Here is a 15264-nt window from a genome sequence, read left to right on the forward strand (position 1 = left end):
CCTCTTTCTCACCAATGTTCGTTTAGGAAGTGCAAGCTAATTTTAGTATTAAAGTGTCATAAAGGTTAAGGAGGTAAATCTGCGGCTTATATATAAATAATCCACACTTTGACTTTTTCTCAATTGAAGTGTAGTTGATTTACAATGTTGTGTTAGTTTCAGGTGTACAGCAAAGTGATTTGGTTATACGTATATATGTGTATATCCATTTTTTATGTTTCGATTATTTTCATTATAGTTTATTACAAGATATTTAATATAGTTCCCTGTGCTATACAGGAAATCCTTGTTGTTTATTTTACATGTGGTCACGTGCACACTTCGACTTTTTTTTCTTCCCCATATGTTCCCTGTTACCGTTGCACTATATTATTATGACCAATGGAGAGTGGGTCATACTTAGTTCCAGACACTTGGATTAATCAATGGGGGATAAAGACCAAGACAGATAAACACAAAAGTCTGAGACTGCAGATAAAGGCACTATCGTGACCACAGAAGCTGTGACTTCTCTGTGCTGGGTATAGCATTGTGTGGTGATCTATAAGCTCGGGGCATCAGCCCTTTTGCCTGTGCCCCTTGATTAAAGAATCATTCTGCCCCTGTAGCTGTCAGAAAGATTTACCATGATTTAGCAAAATGTCTGCATTTCATTTCATATCTTGCCATTAGGGAGGACAGACCTTATTGAGGAAAAAACCAGCCCTTTCTTTAGAGTTTATATCCTTTACAAATACATGGAGTCCAAATTCAACAAAGTGATGGCAAACCAGATTCTTTCAAGAACAGTGAGGGCAACGTTCATTAAGGCTTCATGTGTCTCTAGGAGAATCATGTGGGCTTGGTTGGCAGTAGGACTTTTACTTGGGGACAGAATGTATTATGGAGTTGGTTTAGCCAGGAAGTTGGATGAGATAGTTTCACAGAAGTCTAGGGGCTTGTGTTCTGCTCTCTCCTGCTTCTGTCCTTTGGCCCATGCTCTTTCTCCAGGTAGATTCCCTTCCTTCCTCCAGCTGCGCGTGGGTGGGCACCCTCTATCTGTCAGAGCCATTCAAGTTCAACCTTCTCCTTAAAGCTTTATCTGATTGTGCCACTCAGAGTTATCTATCAACATGCTGCCTCTCAGGTCCTTGTGCATACATGTGGGGTCTTCAGCAAGAGGTTATAATTCTTCAAGGGCAACGAACGTTGTATCTGTCCTACTCCCGTTATATCCCGCTGCCTTCTCAACCCTTTTATCTATCTAGTGCAAAATAAATACTGAAGCTCATTTAATTAAAGACTATTATGCTTATCAACTCTTAGGAGGTAAAGTATGTGAATAAGTTGAATGAAAGAAGAATTTGCTGGGGACAAAACCTGGAGAAAGGGATGAGGCGGAGCCAAGTTTTCCTTTTTAGGACCGTATATCTTTATTCTAAAGCAAATATCAAATGAAAGAAGTTCATTTTTCTATTGCCAAAACCCACACAGTTTTATAAGAGTGCTGTTTGCCGTCTAAGTATGTAGGCCGTAAGGTTCTAAAACTATACGCTTTTTAAAGAAAATTGGTCCTGATTTGAAAATGGTTTCTAAAATGATCCAGCCACAAAAACACCCAGCATACCCTGTTTACTTTCCAAGTCCCCCACCTTCACCTACTCTGTACCTCACTGGGATCAGAAGACAAAACAAAAATCTGCCTGCAAGAAATATTCTCAACTTCTTCCTGCCCCAGACACAAATTTGTAAGGAATGCAGTTTCCATGAGGAGAAAAACAGCTTTCTCTCCCACTTGCTTTCTGGAAATCCTTTGGTCCCAGATCTAAAATTCTCTATTTCACACCTTCTCTAATAGTTTAAGTCATGTCTAAGATACGGCAAGGAAAACTCTTCAAAGACACAGTAATAACCATGAAGAAAAGGAAGCCTAGCATAAATGCCCCTTCACTCTCACAGGTGTTTGCTATCTTCCCCACCAAGTTTGCTGCTGCAACTATTTGCCCAAACACAGATCAAAACCGGGCAGCTGCCATCAGAATGAAAACTTAGGAATCTAAGACATCCAAATTAGCTGCAGGTCAACATGAAAGTCGCCTGCTGTTTCTGGGCCCCAGAAGGAGCCTCCAGGCCATGACTTGAAAGAGGGCAAGCTCAGGTAAAGGAGGAAGAAGTTCAGTCTGAGAATTAAGACAGTGATGCATTTCGTGAAAAGTAAGAAGCTCTAGACAATGTAGTGCTTGGGTCATATATTATCTTAGAGTCAGCCCACGGAAGAAGGATCCCATCTGCTGTGGAACGAAGTCCATTCCTGTGCCAGTGCACATTTGCACAACACATGATGTGAAATAGTCTCTGGAGCCAAGATTGGTTGTGTATCCACCCCGGGGCAGGTTGGTCAGTCTCCAGTGTAAACCTCCTTGGGATTAAGCAAGCACTTATTCCACTGTAGAGCACAAGGTAATTAATACCAGATCTGTTCCAGACAGCTTTGTATATCCTGCATATGGGTGAGGACTCAGAAAGTTTCCTTTTCAACGATCTGTTTGGATGAGATAGAAGCTGTTGTTTTAATGTTTGAAACAGAATTTGCCCCCATATACAGGTGTGTGCCTTGCACAGATATGGGCTTGTGAGTGGCATACGGCATTTGCTTACAAGGCGAGAGCTTGTCTGGACAGATAAGAGAGGGGAGATAAGTATGCATGTGTGGAGACGGCAGTAATACTCATGGCCGCAATGCTTGAAGAGCAGGGCTGTGCACCTCCTTCTAGCAGTCTGGAGAGGATTGAGGTGAGTGAGAGCTTGTGTTTCAGCAGGCTCCGCGTACTGAGGTTTGGGATGTGGAAGAATGCCCACTGCTGGAGTGGAGTGACCTGAGATCTATATAAGATTAGGGTTTCTGTAGATGTTTCCCAAGTGATAGAAATTTTCCTCATCTAGTCTTGTTCATAGCAGGCAGCCTTGGACCAATAGTTTGCTTCACCCAATCCTTTCCTGTGTTTATTTCTGAAACCCTTTTCTTAAAAACCAAACGAAGTAAATAATAACAGGAAAAAAATTTTTTATAAAGACTTCATAGCTCTGTCATTTTTCCTTTCTTATGCAACTCAAAAATTGCTCTCTCTCTTTATTCCTTAAATTTTTCTCCTGTATCAGCTTACCAGTCTTTGTGGGTTGACTTGGCTGTCCCACTAGTCTAATTGTCTCTATGATGTATTAATATGGACATCAACTTAAGATTACAGGTAAACCTTAAATGTATGATATTTCTTATACTTGACTCCATATTTGATATTCTATGAGGAAGATTGCCCTAGTATTCCCTTCTGTGAAATCAGAATAACCATCAACCCTAAGATTGAACATTTTCATAAATGCTTTACATGTTCCAAACTATTCACACAATGTTGTAGACAACATGCTTGTGTCCCTCCCACTGCAGAATTTTTATGTTGAAGCCCTAGCCCCCAGTGTGATGGTATCAGGAAGTGAGCCAGGGGGAGGTAGTTAGGTTTAGACGAGGTCATGAGGGTGGAAGCCCCCATGATGAAATTAGTGCCCTTGCATGAAGAGGAAGGGACACCAGAGCTTCCTCTCCTCATGCACATGAGGAGGTCATGTGGGCCCCCAGTGAGAAGGTGGCCACCTACAAACCAAGAGAAATGGCCTCAGGATGAAACCTACCTTGCCAGCATCTTGATCTTGGACTTCTCGGCCTCCAGAACCATGAGAAATAAGTTTCTGTTGAAGCCACCCAGCCTGTGGGATTTTGTTATGGCAGTCCAAGCTGACAGGACACACGACTAGAAAGGTTAGCCATGGGAATCTCTTCCCCTGACTTTAAGTCTGGGTTCTGAGACTCGGAGAGTTTAGTGACTTGTTGAATTTTCCATGGAAAACCTGTTGTAAAAATTTCAGACATTAGAAAATGCAAAACAGCCTCTGGAGATACTGCTGAAGCTTCCCTCTCCCTTAAATCATCTCTGTAAGTTCAACCTCCTAGAGAAACTTTCTGAAAACCAGGGAGAAAATGCCAAATAATTAATGCTCAAGTGGGAAAGATGCCATGTAAAAGCAGAAGTGGTTGCTGATTGTATCTGTTCATAGTTCTGTGTGCCTTTTACCTGCTGCCCTGAGAAGCAATGTGTAATGAAGAAGTTCCTTTTTAAGAAATGAAACGTAATGAAACAGAAGTTTCCCTTGAATTGGCTGGGCTCAGCACACCTTGCTTGGACTGTATCCAGCTGTGCTCATGGAGCTGCACCTGGAGCAGGTCTGTCCTGACCTGCCCCTGAGGATGTGCCCGTCTGTCCTTTCCAGCGGCTGTAGAGCCCTTGGGGGCAGATTGTCTTGTGTACTGTGATTTCTCCAACTACTACACCGTGGCATCTCCCTAGTTTCCCCTTGAATATTCTGTCGTCTCGCAAATTCTCAGAGGCCATGGCTGGTTCCTTCATCCTCTCACACGGGCTCAGGACAGACTTTGCCTGCACACTACAGCTTGATCTGTAAGTGGAGTTGGCAGCCTTCTTTTGTCAGTGAGTAATGTCTTTCTTTCACTTCTGGTAGACTTGGAATCCTCAACGCCATCTGGCAATTTTCTCTCCATCTTCCTACCCACGATGGAGCCACACCCCTCAAACCCCCCTTAAAAGCCAGATGACAGCAGGAACCTTCCACTGAGCAGAGGTGAAGCCTTAGACGTCTGTCAGCACCCCCGCTGTAAAGATCTGCCAGCTTCTCAGATCAGTATGGGAGGAGGCTGTCTGAGTGGGTTTCATAGCTGCAGCAGGAACACCGGGCCCCGCCTCCCACGCCTCTCAGGCTGACCATCTCATCGGAGGTGCCGACGTCCCCAGAAGCAGGCCCCAGACTGGCGGCCCTTAGCCAAGACCCATCTCAGCAGCACACGCCCAGCTGGAGCCTCCTGGTTGCTGGGGTGAAAGGACCTCTCCATCACCACAGGAGGAATCTGATGAAGTCTGGACTAAAAAGCGGTGTTGTTTTCCCCCAATGACAGACGTACTCTCTAGTCCCCAACCCAGCCCCTGGTGAAAGGTGTTTTTGTTTGTCTTTTTTACCTTTTTATTACATTTTGTCTTGTTTATAATGCTGAGCTGAAGTGGGAGGGAGCAGTAACACCCGAGGATGTGAATTATCTTGCAGTCAGTGGGGGAGATTCGGCCACCAGCACATGACAAGGGAAGGTAAGACGGGAGAGGAGCAGAGAGTCAGCTCCCCGGGGACTGGTTAGGTGTTCAGTGGCCGTAACTGACTGTTTCATCTCACAGGAACACACAACTCCATACATGGGTGCGGATCTCAGTCTTACAGGGAAGCACTCCTTGACACGGGAAAGCAGGTGATCAATAGCCCATGAGACCCCTATATAGATTGTTCCTATTTAACTCTTCAAGTGTATACAGGCAGAGAAAGAACCATTTCAAAGATGAGCTTTAAAAAAATCGGCTGACATTCTTTGGAATTGTTGTCACAGAGCAGTATATGGACTGTGAACAAATTCCCCCTCACCCCAAATCCACCCAGAAGGGAATGGCTGAAATGGGGAGGAACGCACATTTGCCTGGGCACGGTGACCTTGAACAAACCTCTTCACATCCCTGGACTTTTCTTTCTTTCTTTCCGTACAGAGGACGGGCTGGATATTGGATGAAACCCTGTCCAGCTCTGTCAGATCAGTTAGAGAGCAAAGACGGTGACTTCCAGTTCCTGGCCAGTTTCTGGAACAGAGATGATGCTCTCTGAATGTTTGTCATCAAAACGAATGAATGATTATATTTCATCTTGACTCTTATCTCGGTAGAGATTTTCTTCCACTTCATTTGGGTCTCAGTTTGAGGAAAGAAGGAAGGAAGGAACGAAGCATGATGAAAGTGAGGGAGGAAAGAATGTAGCTTTGACTCTGAGAGGACTGTCTTGACTTTCTCTGGGCTCCTAGAAGAAAAGTCCCTATCCTCCATTTTCCCTCTTTAAGCCTGCCAAAATCGCATGGATTAAGGCTACCATACAGCTTTGAGGAATAAGCCGCACCCCCAGACTTCCACAGAGTCCAAGGACCTATTCATCCCCGATTAGCCTGTCTCGGGTTGATAATCAAAGTACACACTCTTGGTTTTCATTTTTCTACAGTCTTTTCCATCAGCTCTCCTTCCATTTTATCTTTTCATCATTCCTCTGAGGAATGTAATACTTTACACATGTATAGGACTTCCTAAATTATGAAGTATTTCATATCCAATATTTTATTTCGATCTTGACAGTCACTTTTTAAGGTAATTTGAGGCAGTTATCAGTGTCTTCATTTTACTGAAAAAGAAACTTTTGCCCAAGATCAGTCACCCACTTTTTCAAGAGGCAGCAGCACAGGGGTTAAGAAATAGTTCTGCCGACAGACAACCAGGTGTGAATCCCAGCTCTGCCACTGATTAGCTCTGTGTCCTTCAGTAGGTGGTTTAAAAATCTCCGTGCCTTAGTTTTTTCATTCATTAAATGGGAATAACATGGCACTCTCGTCACAGAGAACAGGCGGCAGAAGGGGTTATATTTAGGATCCTTAGAACAAGCTCTAGCACACAGTGCGTAATAAATGTTTGTCGTTTTCATTGCCGAAGCCGAGACTAGAACCCGAGTCCCCCAACTTCCAGCTCAGGGATATTTCCACTGCCCCCACTGGTGTCATCCTCAGCGCGCAGACCAGAACCTAAGGGCATCCACGTTTCAGTGAAAAGCTCATCCAAGTCTCCGTTTATTGGGTCCAGAGCTAACATCTTCTGGAACTCCATTAAACAAAGCTGCTTCCCGTTGCTCTGGGCAGGGTGTCAACCCTCTAAAGTTTCAAAAGTTTATAAACCAAGCTCTCTCATCCAGTATTACTGACAGCCTGAAGGCAGACACTCCCGCTGTCCTGGGGAAAGGCCTTCTTCCTTCAGTCTTAAGAGACAAGGCTCAGGGTGACTTGTTGCTATGGTGATTCTCCTTCCTACCTCCCAGCATTCGCTCAGGCCAAGTGTCCACTGGAAGAGTCTCTCTTCTCTTCCTTCCTCTTGCCATTTTCATCGGTGCCAGACTACTTGATTCTGGACCATTGGTTTCTGACTCTCTGAGTACAAGTCTTGTCTTTTGCACTTTTATTATGTACTTCTTGCGAGTACGGACTATGTTGTTTGTGGCTTTGTACACTCCGTTGCACGTAGCAAATGCTCAGGACTCAGCAGGGACATAAACAGTGCTTAATTCATGAATGGACTGACTGTCTGAGGGGTTGGTGGTGGGCTCTCCGAGTAGGTGACAATCATCCCTACCCCTTGGTTGCAAGTTCAGGTGGTCAGAGAACTTGCCCAGATGGCGTTCAACACCACAGTGCTTGAAAAGGGGAGACGTTTCAGGAGTTGTCTTGGGGGAGGGAAGAGAGTTCTCTGTATGCTCACACCAGGCCGGCTGCCACTGAGCCTCAGAACCTGGTCTGTGCCGCCGTCTGAGAGCAAGGCGTGTGCACGGAAAACGCAGGCGGAACCACAGCTTGGGGAGCGCACCAAGCCAGACGTGACCTTGTTCTTCAGTTAACAACAAGTGAAAGTCATCTGCCCCAGGGTCACTTGGCACCAAAGTCCCGCAACAGAAGGGGCTCCACTTAAAGGGCAGCGCAAATCCAGGGCATTAAAATAACCTGAATGGTGTTGTTTTCTGATCAAGTGCCTTTCCCTCTCGGGTTTGTGATTTTTGAGCCTAAGAATGTCTCCTCACAGCTCAGGTTTCTCTGCTGCCACCCTGGTCTCCGGCCTGGAATGTGCGCACTGGCCATTGAGGTCTGATGTAACTATGTCACAGTCCCAAAATGGAGAGACATTATCTCATGGCCGGTGGCAGCGGGCGGGCACCGGCGTGCTGCTGGCAGCCCCGGCTCAAGGCGGCTGGTCCCGGGAGCGCTGCACATCCCAGCTCTCAGTGGACAGACGGCCGGGGGGCCCTCGGCTCCAATCTGTGCCCAGTAAGTTGGGGTCCTGCAACTCTTCCCTCCCAGAAGCAGCCACGAGGAAACACAGGCCGAGGTGCAGACAGGCTCACTTTTGGACAATCACGTTGATCCGCAGAAAGGCGGTCCCTGGTCGGGAGGCCCTTGAGCACCTGGAGGGCTCAGTCTGAATGCAGACAGCAGTTGGTCACACGACGAAAGACGTGGGCTCACGGCCACGCTGAGCTGCCACCCTCCCTTAGCTGGGCCCCTGCGGGCGATGGCTTCCCCCGCAGGGCAGGTGGGGCCTGGTGGCCTACGAGGAGCCATCCCTTTCAGCACTTGGAGGGGCCGAGGCCTCAGGGGGGACCATGCACCTCTTGTGCGCAAGAGAGGGCAGCAGGGCCTGGCCACTCGGTCGTGATGACCTTCTGGGTGAGGATCTGCCCCTTCCCGTGCAGCTCGGGGAGGAGGAGAGCGGGCGGGCCCTGGCCTCCTTGGCCAGCCTGCTCACTCTCTCACTCTGCCACCTCTGCCGTGAGAACTGCTGTGGCAGCCCAGCCATTGCCCAGGTGGGTCCCTCCCACTCCTGCCTCTGTCCCACTGACTCCTTCCAGACGGCTGCTCAAGCCTCTTCTCGGTGGTCCGGGGCATGCCTCCTGCTGGGCACAGCACGGAGCGCCCAGCCTCCAGGCCCCAGGCGGAGCTCCTCCAGGGCGGGAGCCTGCACCGCTGCTTCCATCCCGCACACAGCTCCTCCTGCCACCGCCCGTTACCACCACATGTGGGCACCCGGGCGCCTTCGAGGCCCTTGCACGCGGAGACTGTAGTTTACCTCTCGGAGCCCCCAGTGCCAGGAGGCATGCTCACAACACTGACTCAAGAACACACCAGCTCCAGTGGCATCCAGCACACTTGGCATCAAAACCCAAGATGGGATCCAGGGATGCAGCCTCCTTTCCCACGCGCAGCCTCCTCGCCTCCCTCCGCCAGGCCCAGCACGCTCGCATCGGGCCTCTGCGCGGCTCTCCCGCCCGCGCGTCTGCCCGGACGTCCAGTGCTCACGCCCTCATCCACCTCTCCATCGCCATCCATCCGTCTCTCGCCAAATGCCACCTTCTCTTCTCAGAGAGGACTCTCCTGATCCCGCTGTCTAGAAAACAGCTTTCCTCATGCCACAACCCCTGTCCGCTTTGTCTTCCTAGCACTTATTACCAGCTGACTGTCATTACGTTATCTCACGCTGTAGGACAGTACACGACGCTACACATTTTTAGATTTTTTTTAATCGTGTGTGACTGACCCCCGCAAGACTGCAAGCTCCAGGCGAGCCAGGACCTCGCTTTATTCCCAGCTTGTCCTTGGTGCCCACAGCAGTGCCGGAACGTTGCAGGCACTCACCGTTTGCTGAATGAATGGGTAGGGAAATGCATGAGCTGATGAACATTCCTTGGTAAAGTCAGGACCATTACGCGTGATAATGGGATGGGTAGTCAACAGCCGGATGATATGAGGCTTCATTTTAAAGAACCAAAGAGCACCAGAGCTGTAAAGGTCCTTGAAAGTCAGTCAACCCCCAACTGCACAGAGTAGGAACCTGAGGCCCAGGGAGGGAGAACGAATGCAGTGAACACTCGCAAGGTCAGTGTCTCTGACTTCTAACCAGCCGTCAGCTCTTCCTAAAACAGGGTCTGACGGGATGATTCATCCGAACATGTTCTGAGCTATCAATTTTCTACGGGTTTTGCATTCAAATGAGTTTTATGAGGATGAAAAACAAAGCAAACAGGAGAACAAGGCCAGCAGCGTCAAATTTCACCTCCTCACACCTTCAGGTGTCTTAAGAGGCATGACTGGAAAGCAAGCTTCTCTACCAATGTTGTCCAGACTCCCTTCAGCAGCCTAAGACCTGCACAAACACTGGGACATCGCCTGTGCATTCTTCCCGACCTTTGTGTGCTAGGCGGGACCCTGCAGGATGGTCTGCATTTGGAATAGAGGAAATCCAAGCCTGTGCCCAAAGCTAAGCAGGGGCTCTGGGCCTCTGTTCGCCCTTCTCCCTGGACACCTGTGGAATCTGACTGCAGCCACTTTAGATGGACGGGACCCACTCAGTGCTGCCCATCGGACATCAGCCATTCTAGACATTCCTTTAAAAAAAAAATTCTCCAGGGGCTTCTAAGAAAGTCCCAGCCAGTCAGAAGCCTTCTCTCCCAGCTGGCCCTCCAGGGTGACTGCCCCCTTACTCTCCATGTAAGATTGTGTTCGACAGCAATGGAAACCAACGGTTCAACACCGATCATTTCTTGGCAGGACAGATTGGCATGAGACTTGTCCCAAAACAAAATAAGCCCTTCAGGGAAGTATATTTCAAGCTGGGCTCACGTTCCCAAGCCTCTGAGATTCTTACATGGCTGACACAGGAGCCGAGGGCAGCTGAGCTCCAGCAGAGCCAACAATGATCGGCAGTAACAGGACGGCGACGAGGGGACACTCAGGGCCGCGTGTGTTCCTGAAGGGCTCAGACAAGGGTAACTGGAAACGCCGCAGACCTCGTCCTGGGGAGAGGCTGTCTACACTGCAGCCTGCTCTTCTCAAATGGCCTCGTCGGTGACTTCAGTCCTGGAGGAGGGGTGTGGAGGTCAGAATAGCACCCCTTCCTTTCCCTCCACTTCTTTTTACTTCCCAATTCCTCCACAATTCTTTCTCACCACCACCGCCTTTCCCACGGCTGTATGTGCCACTTGGGGGAGCTGTGTGGACCTTGTCACCAGGGAGCATGCCATGTCATCCGTGCCTGGAAACTTGTTCCATCATACGGCTCTGATCGTCTGCATCCTAAGTTGCTATAAAGCCTTGCTTTCTAGGCTTGGTTCCAGTGCGGGCCCACAGCATGGCTCAAACATCAAAGGTGGAAAAGGCCCCAGGGACATCATGGTTCTCGGCGCCCTGGGAGTAACCAGGCCACTTTTGAGCTGCATCTTCCGAATGCCCACCAGAGGGCGCCCGAGACCTCCGGAGTCAGGCCGCGACCGGGGCCTCAAGGCCAGCAGGTGGCGCTGTTGCCTCAGCCACAAGCAGGGAGCGGTCCCCGCTGGGCGCGAGGGCAGCGTCCCTGTGGCGGGCAGGTGGCGCCCCTGCGGGCGGAGGGCGATCCCAAAGGAGATGTCGCCGCGGCCCCACCAAACGCGGCTTCCCCGCCCCAGAAGCACAGCCAGGCCCTAGCTAGCCTGACTCGATGGAAAGCTCCAGGTAGGAACCGGATTCTCGGTTTGGGGTTCTGGCTGCGCAGCTGCTTTGCCGGGAGGCCTGGAAGGAAGTCATTCATTCTCTTTCCCCGCAGCTTCTTCGACCTTCCATGTGTTCGCCCAACATAAATTAAAGCCATACTGTAGGACCAAGTGGGCTCAGGACTTAGGAATGAAAAGGACAAGCCCTGTGCTGGACAGCGTCTTGGTGGGCAGGATGGGGAGGGGCGTGGGGAGATTCTAGACGATCTGCAAGCTGATGTGGGCAGAGGGGCAGCCAGAGCAGAGGCGGCCAAGGCAGCCTGCAGGCTGAGCGGGCGCGTGTGAGTGACAGGTGGCAGGAAAGGAGCCCGGTGAGGACGCGGGACCAGACGGGGGCTTCAGGCTGGGTCCAGATGTCCCTCCCCGGGTGTCAGGGTCCACATGCTCTGGGCAAGGGAGCATCGCTAAGAGCACGATTTATTTACAGGTGCATGAATCTGCACTCACTAGTTGATAAACAAGTAATCCCCAGGGTGAGGGAGAAGGGGGAGACACCCTTACAAGGTCCACCCTCTGCTGGGTTTACCTGGACCCAGAGCCCTCTCCAGGCACTGTTCTCTCTGCTTCCAACCTGACCAAGAAATACAATAGACTCAGTAGGTTGTGGACTTGTCAGGATCTAAAACTGAAGAGCCGCTGTATATTTATTTAGCAAGATAAATATGTACATTCATTATTTATGCAGAATAAGTAAAGAATTTATAAAGCCACATATTGTCATTTATTCATCAAGACAAAGGTGCAGACCCACATTTTATAGATAAGAAACGTGAGACTCAGGTCACAGAGTTCATAAATGGTGGCACTGGCACTCCCGTCCGGGCTTTCCGATCCCTCCTCACCAGGGTCCTTATGGAACTGACCACCAGCTGGGGAAGTGAAGTCTGGCGTCGCTGGTACCCAGAGATATCAGATCCCTGGTTTCAGTTTTCATTCTAAAACCCCTGTCCATCCAGCATGAGCACCAGCTGGTCCCAGCGTCGAGGATCACAGTGCACCGTGGGTTCTGGAGAGCCTGGAGGGATTTTCACGTGTCCCCCTGTCTGGGGCACCGTGGCCAGGGCAGTAGTCAGGTGGGCCGTTCAAAGCTTCGTTGGCATCCGGGACAATGTTGCAGGGAGGGCCATCCGTGAGTGTCTGTGATTTTGGGGACCCAGACACTTGGTCTCCAAACAGAAAACAGCCTGAAATTTCATGTTTTAAAGTCTCTGCTACAGAGATCCCTTGCCAGTGTATTGAAATTAATAGAGAATGTTTTTAATCAACTAGGTGTACTGAGGCTGTGTAAAGATCCCGGAAGGAATAAAGCCCACCAGTGAGGCAGAGAGAAGTGGAATTCTAGCAAAGACAAGTGAAGGACCCCACACTCAGCATCACTGGAAAGAAGCTAACTCCCGCAAGAGGACAGTGATGGGGGCAGACCGTAAAAACAAAAAGAAAAAGCAGTTAACAAATGACATGAAATGGTCCATAAAATAACAGGTAAATTAGCATCAGATTTCCAAGACTCTGTGAGTTGAGCACTTAAAGAGACCACCTCTCCGAAGCTCACAATCTGGGATGACAGTACTGCATCCCATAGAGGGGAAACAACTTGCTCTCATAGAAATAGCTGCCGTCAGCTTGGGCTCACAGCAGGTCCGGCCCTGGTTTCGGTGCTCTATATGAATTAACTCATTTAATCCTCCCAAAGAGGGCATGGAGGACGAGGGTTTCCCGCATATTTTCAGATGGCAAAATGGAAGCTTGGGAAGGACAAGTAACTTGCCAGCTCATCTAGTCGTAAGTGGCAGAGCTGGGATTCACATCCACGTGGCCCAGCTCCTAGGCCATCCTCACAATCACGGTACTTTGTCATTGGGTCCAAGAACCAGCGCAAATCAGTAGCAGAACCAACGAAGCCCTGATACTCCACTCCTAGATCCTGTTCTTTCCACCGTGGCACTCTTCCCTGGTCCTGCAGCCCCTCTGTCAGGGATGCTCTTCACCCAGATCCCCAAGGTCTGCTCCCTCAATTCCTTCTCTGACCACCCCAGATAAAGCAGCTACCCCCTCCCACCCCGTGCACCCCAGCACGTCCGACACCCTTGGATCTGCACCCTCAATTCCTTCTCTGACCACCCCAGATAAAGCAGCTACCCCCTCCCACCCCGTGCACCCCAGCACGTCCGACACCCTTGGCTCTGCAGTTACCACCACCTACTTGTGCTTCATGTGTCTTCTCCCCTAAAACGCATCGTCTGAAGGCAGTGTCTGTTGTCCTCAGAGCCACGGCCCCGGCACATATGAGCATTCAGTAAACAGTCGATGAATAAACAAATGAGCAAGTGGTAGATAAATTCCCAGGCCCGTAGCAGAGAACTCAGGTGCTCTGTGCCCCATGCTGAGGTCGCCCTTGGCTCCTTGTGTCTGAGATGCTACCCACACGCCCAAACCAGGCCAGATGCTGCCTCCTCTGGAAACCTGAAGCCTTCCACCATCTGAGCTACTGGTGAGATTCATTCCTCGAGGTTTAATATCACATCTCCACGAATCTTCTCTTCAACTGTGGGTATTTCTGAAAGGGAGAACATAATACGTCAATGAATTATCGGCCATGGACACTCCTGAATATACTAAAATAGTACATAAACAACATTTTATATAAAACAGATCGAAACTAAAATATAGCTAGCCTGGATGCAGCCCTTAGAGCACACCCATCATAGTGCCAGCTACTTTACACGTTGCACTAGTTGCTAAATGTTTCTGGCTCTCAGCTTTCCTGGCACCTGTGGGGATTGTACTTCCCAGACCCTTTGTGGGTGGGTGGGTGGCACCGTGTGACTGGTCCTCGCCCATCCGATGTAAGTGGGCCTGTTACCCATTTAAAATGCTAACGAGAGACCCTTGGGAGCTCTCTTTCACTTTTGGTTCAGCCACCCGGCAACCTCAGCCTGAGTCCCTGAGTGACCATGATGAGCAGGGGACCCCCATGTCCCCAGTCTCTGCACAGCACTCTTTGGAGGTGGTCTGTGCTGTCATCGTTTTGCAGATAAAGAACAGGCTCTGAGTTATTAAACGATTTTCCTGAGATGACACATCTAATAAGTGACAGAGCCAAGAATGGAACTCAGGTGTGTCTGATGCTCAGACACATAACTTTCACCTACTTTTACTCTCTCTTCCAAATCTTTATTAAATAAACAAGGAATGGGACAATGGGAATACCAGCTATTCCCTGGAAAACAGAAGCTTTGTCAGGGCACCACGGCTCTGGGGAGTCAGGAGGGCACTGGGGGCCTGGGAATCCCGTGATATAGAAGGGATGTAAAGGGGACGTCTGCTCCCCACTTTGTCCCTGTTCATATTTTCGCGTGTTGAAGAGTTAGAATCCTTCATCTTTAGTCTGATGCTTTCCCTCTGCAGACTCATTAATGAGAAGGTAAACGAATATGCAGGGAAGCCTCACGGTGTGCCAGGCACTGTGCTGAAGGCGCCCTGACGGGTCAGCTCTGCAGCCCCTACTTTCAAGGACCTATAGGCCGTCCAGTGGATCCCACTGCTTCCATTTTTCAGACAGAAGCGGTCACCACTGCAGAGGATAAGTGGTCAGCCGTTTGCTCTGAGAGTTCTCGGGGGTCAAATCTCAGCACAACTTTTGAAACTTCTGTGCGGTTCCATGTGCCTCGTCTGCCCGAAGCTCCACTCGCTCTTGTGTGATTGGCGAAGAGATGGGGAAACCTCTGAAAATACAGTAGAGAGAGATGTTTTTGTAAATGCGAAATTGTATATTGGGACGAAAAAGACCCTCTACTTCAACCCTCATGGTTAGTTTTTATTTTATTTTTTAAATACATTTATTTATTTTATTTATTTTTGGCTGCATTGGGTCTTCAGTGCTGCACGCGGGCTTCCTCTAGTTGCGGCAAGCGGGGGCTACTCTTCATTGTGGTGCGTGGGCTTCTCATTGTGGTGGCTTCTCTTGTTGTGGAACACGGGGTCTAGGCATGCAGGCTTCGGTAGTTGTGGCACGCAGGC

At 49.4% G+C, this 15264-nt stretch overlaps 1 protein-coding gene and 1 long non-coding RNA gene across 5 annotated transcripts in view; one reads left to right on the forward strand and one right to left on the reverse strand.

Annotated features, from left to right (window-relative positions):
• The window catches only part of SNX19 (sorting nexin 19), a 53909-nt gene extending 41955 nt beyond the window's left edge, over positions 1 to 11954 (forward strand). For all 4 annotated transcript variants that reach the window (XR_014267841.1, XR_014267842.1, XM_082476206.1 and 1 more), the window contains one exon: positions 4552 to 11954. The gene's annotated coding sequence lies outside the window, so the exon portion shown is untranslated. The remainder of the gene's footprint in view (positions 1 to 4551) is intronic.
• Positions 11955 to 13365: 1411 nt separating this feature from the next.
• Positions 13366 to 15264, reverse strand: part of LOC309667631 — a 71176-nt gene continuing 69277 nt past the window's right edge. The window contains exon 9 of the long non-coding RNA XR_014267862.1: positions 13366 to 14969. This is a non-coding gene — a long non-coding RNA (uncharacterized lncRNA). The remainder of the gene's footprint in view (positions 14970 to 15264) is intronic.

Source organism: Balaenoptera physalus (genome assembly GCF_965194825.1).
Source record: "Balaenoptera physalus genome assembly, chromosome: 10".
NCBI lineage: Eukaryota > Metazoa > Chordata > Mammalia > Artiodactyla > Balaenopteridae > Balaenoptera > Balaenoptera physalus.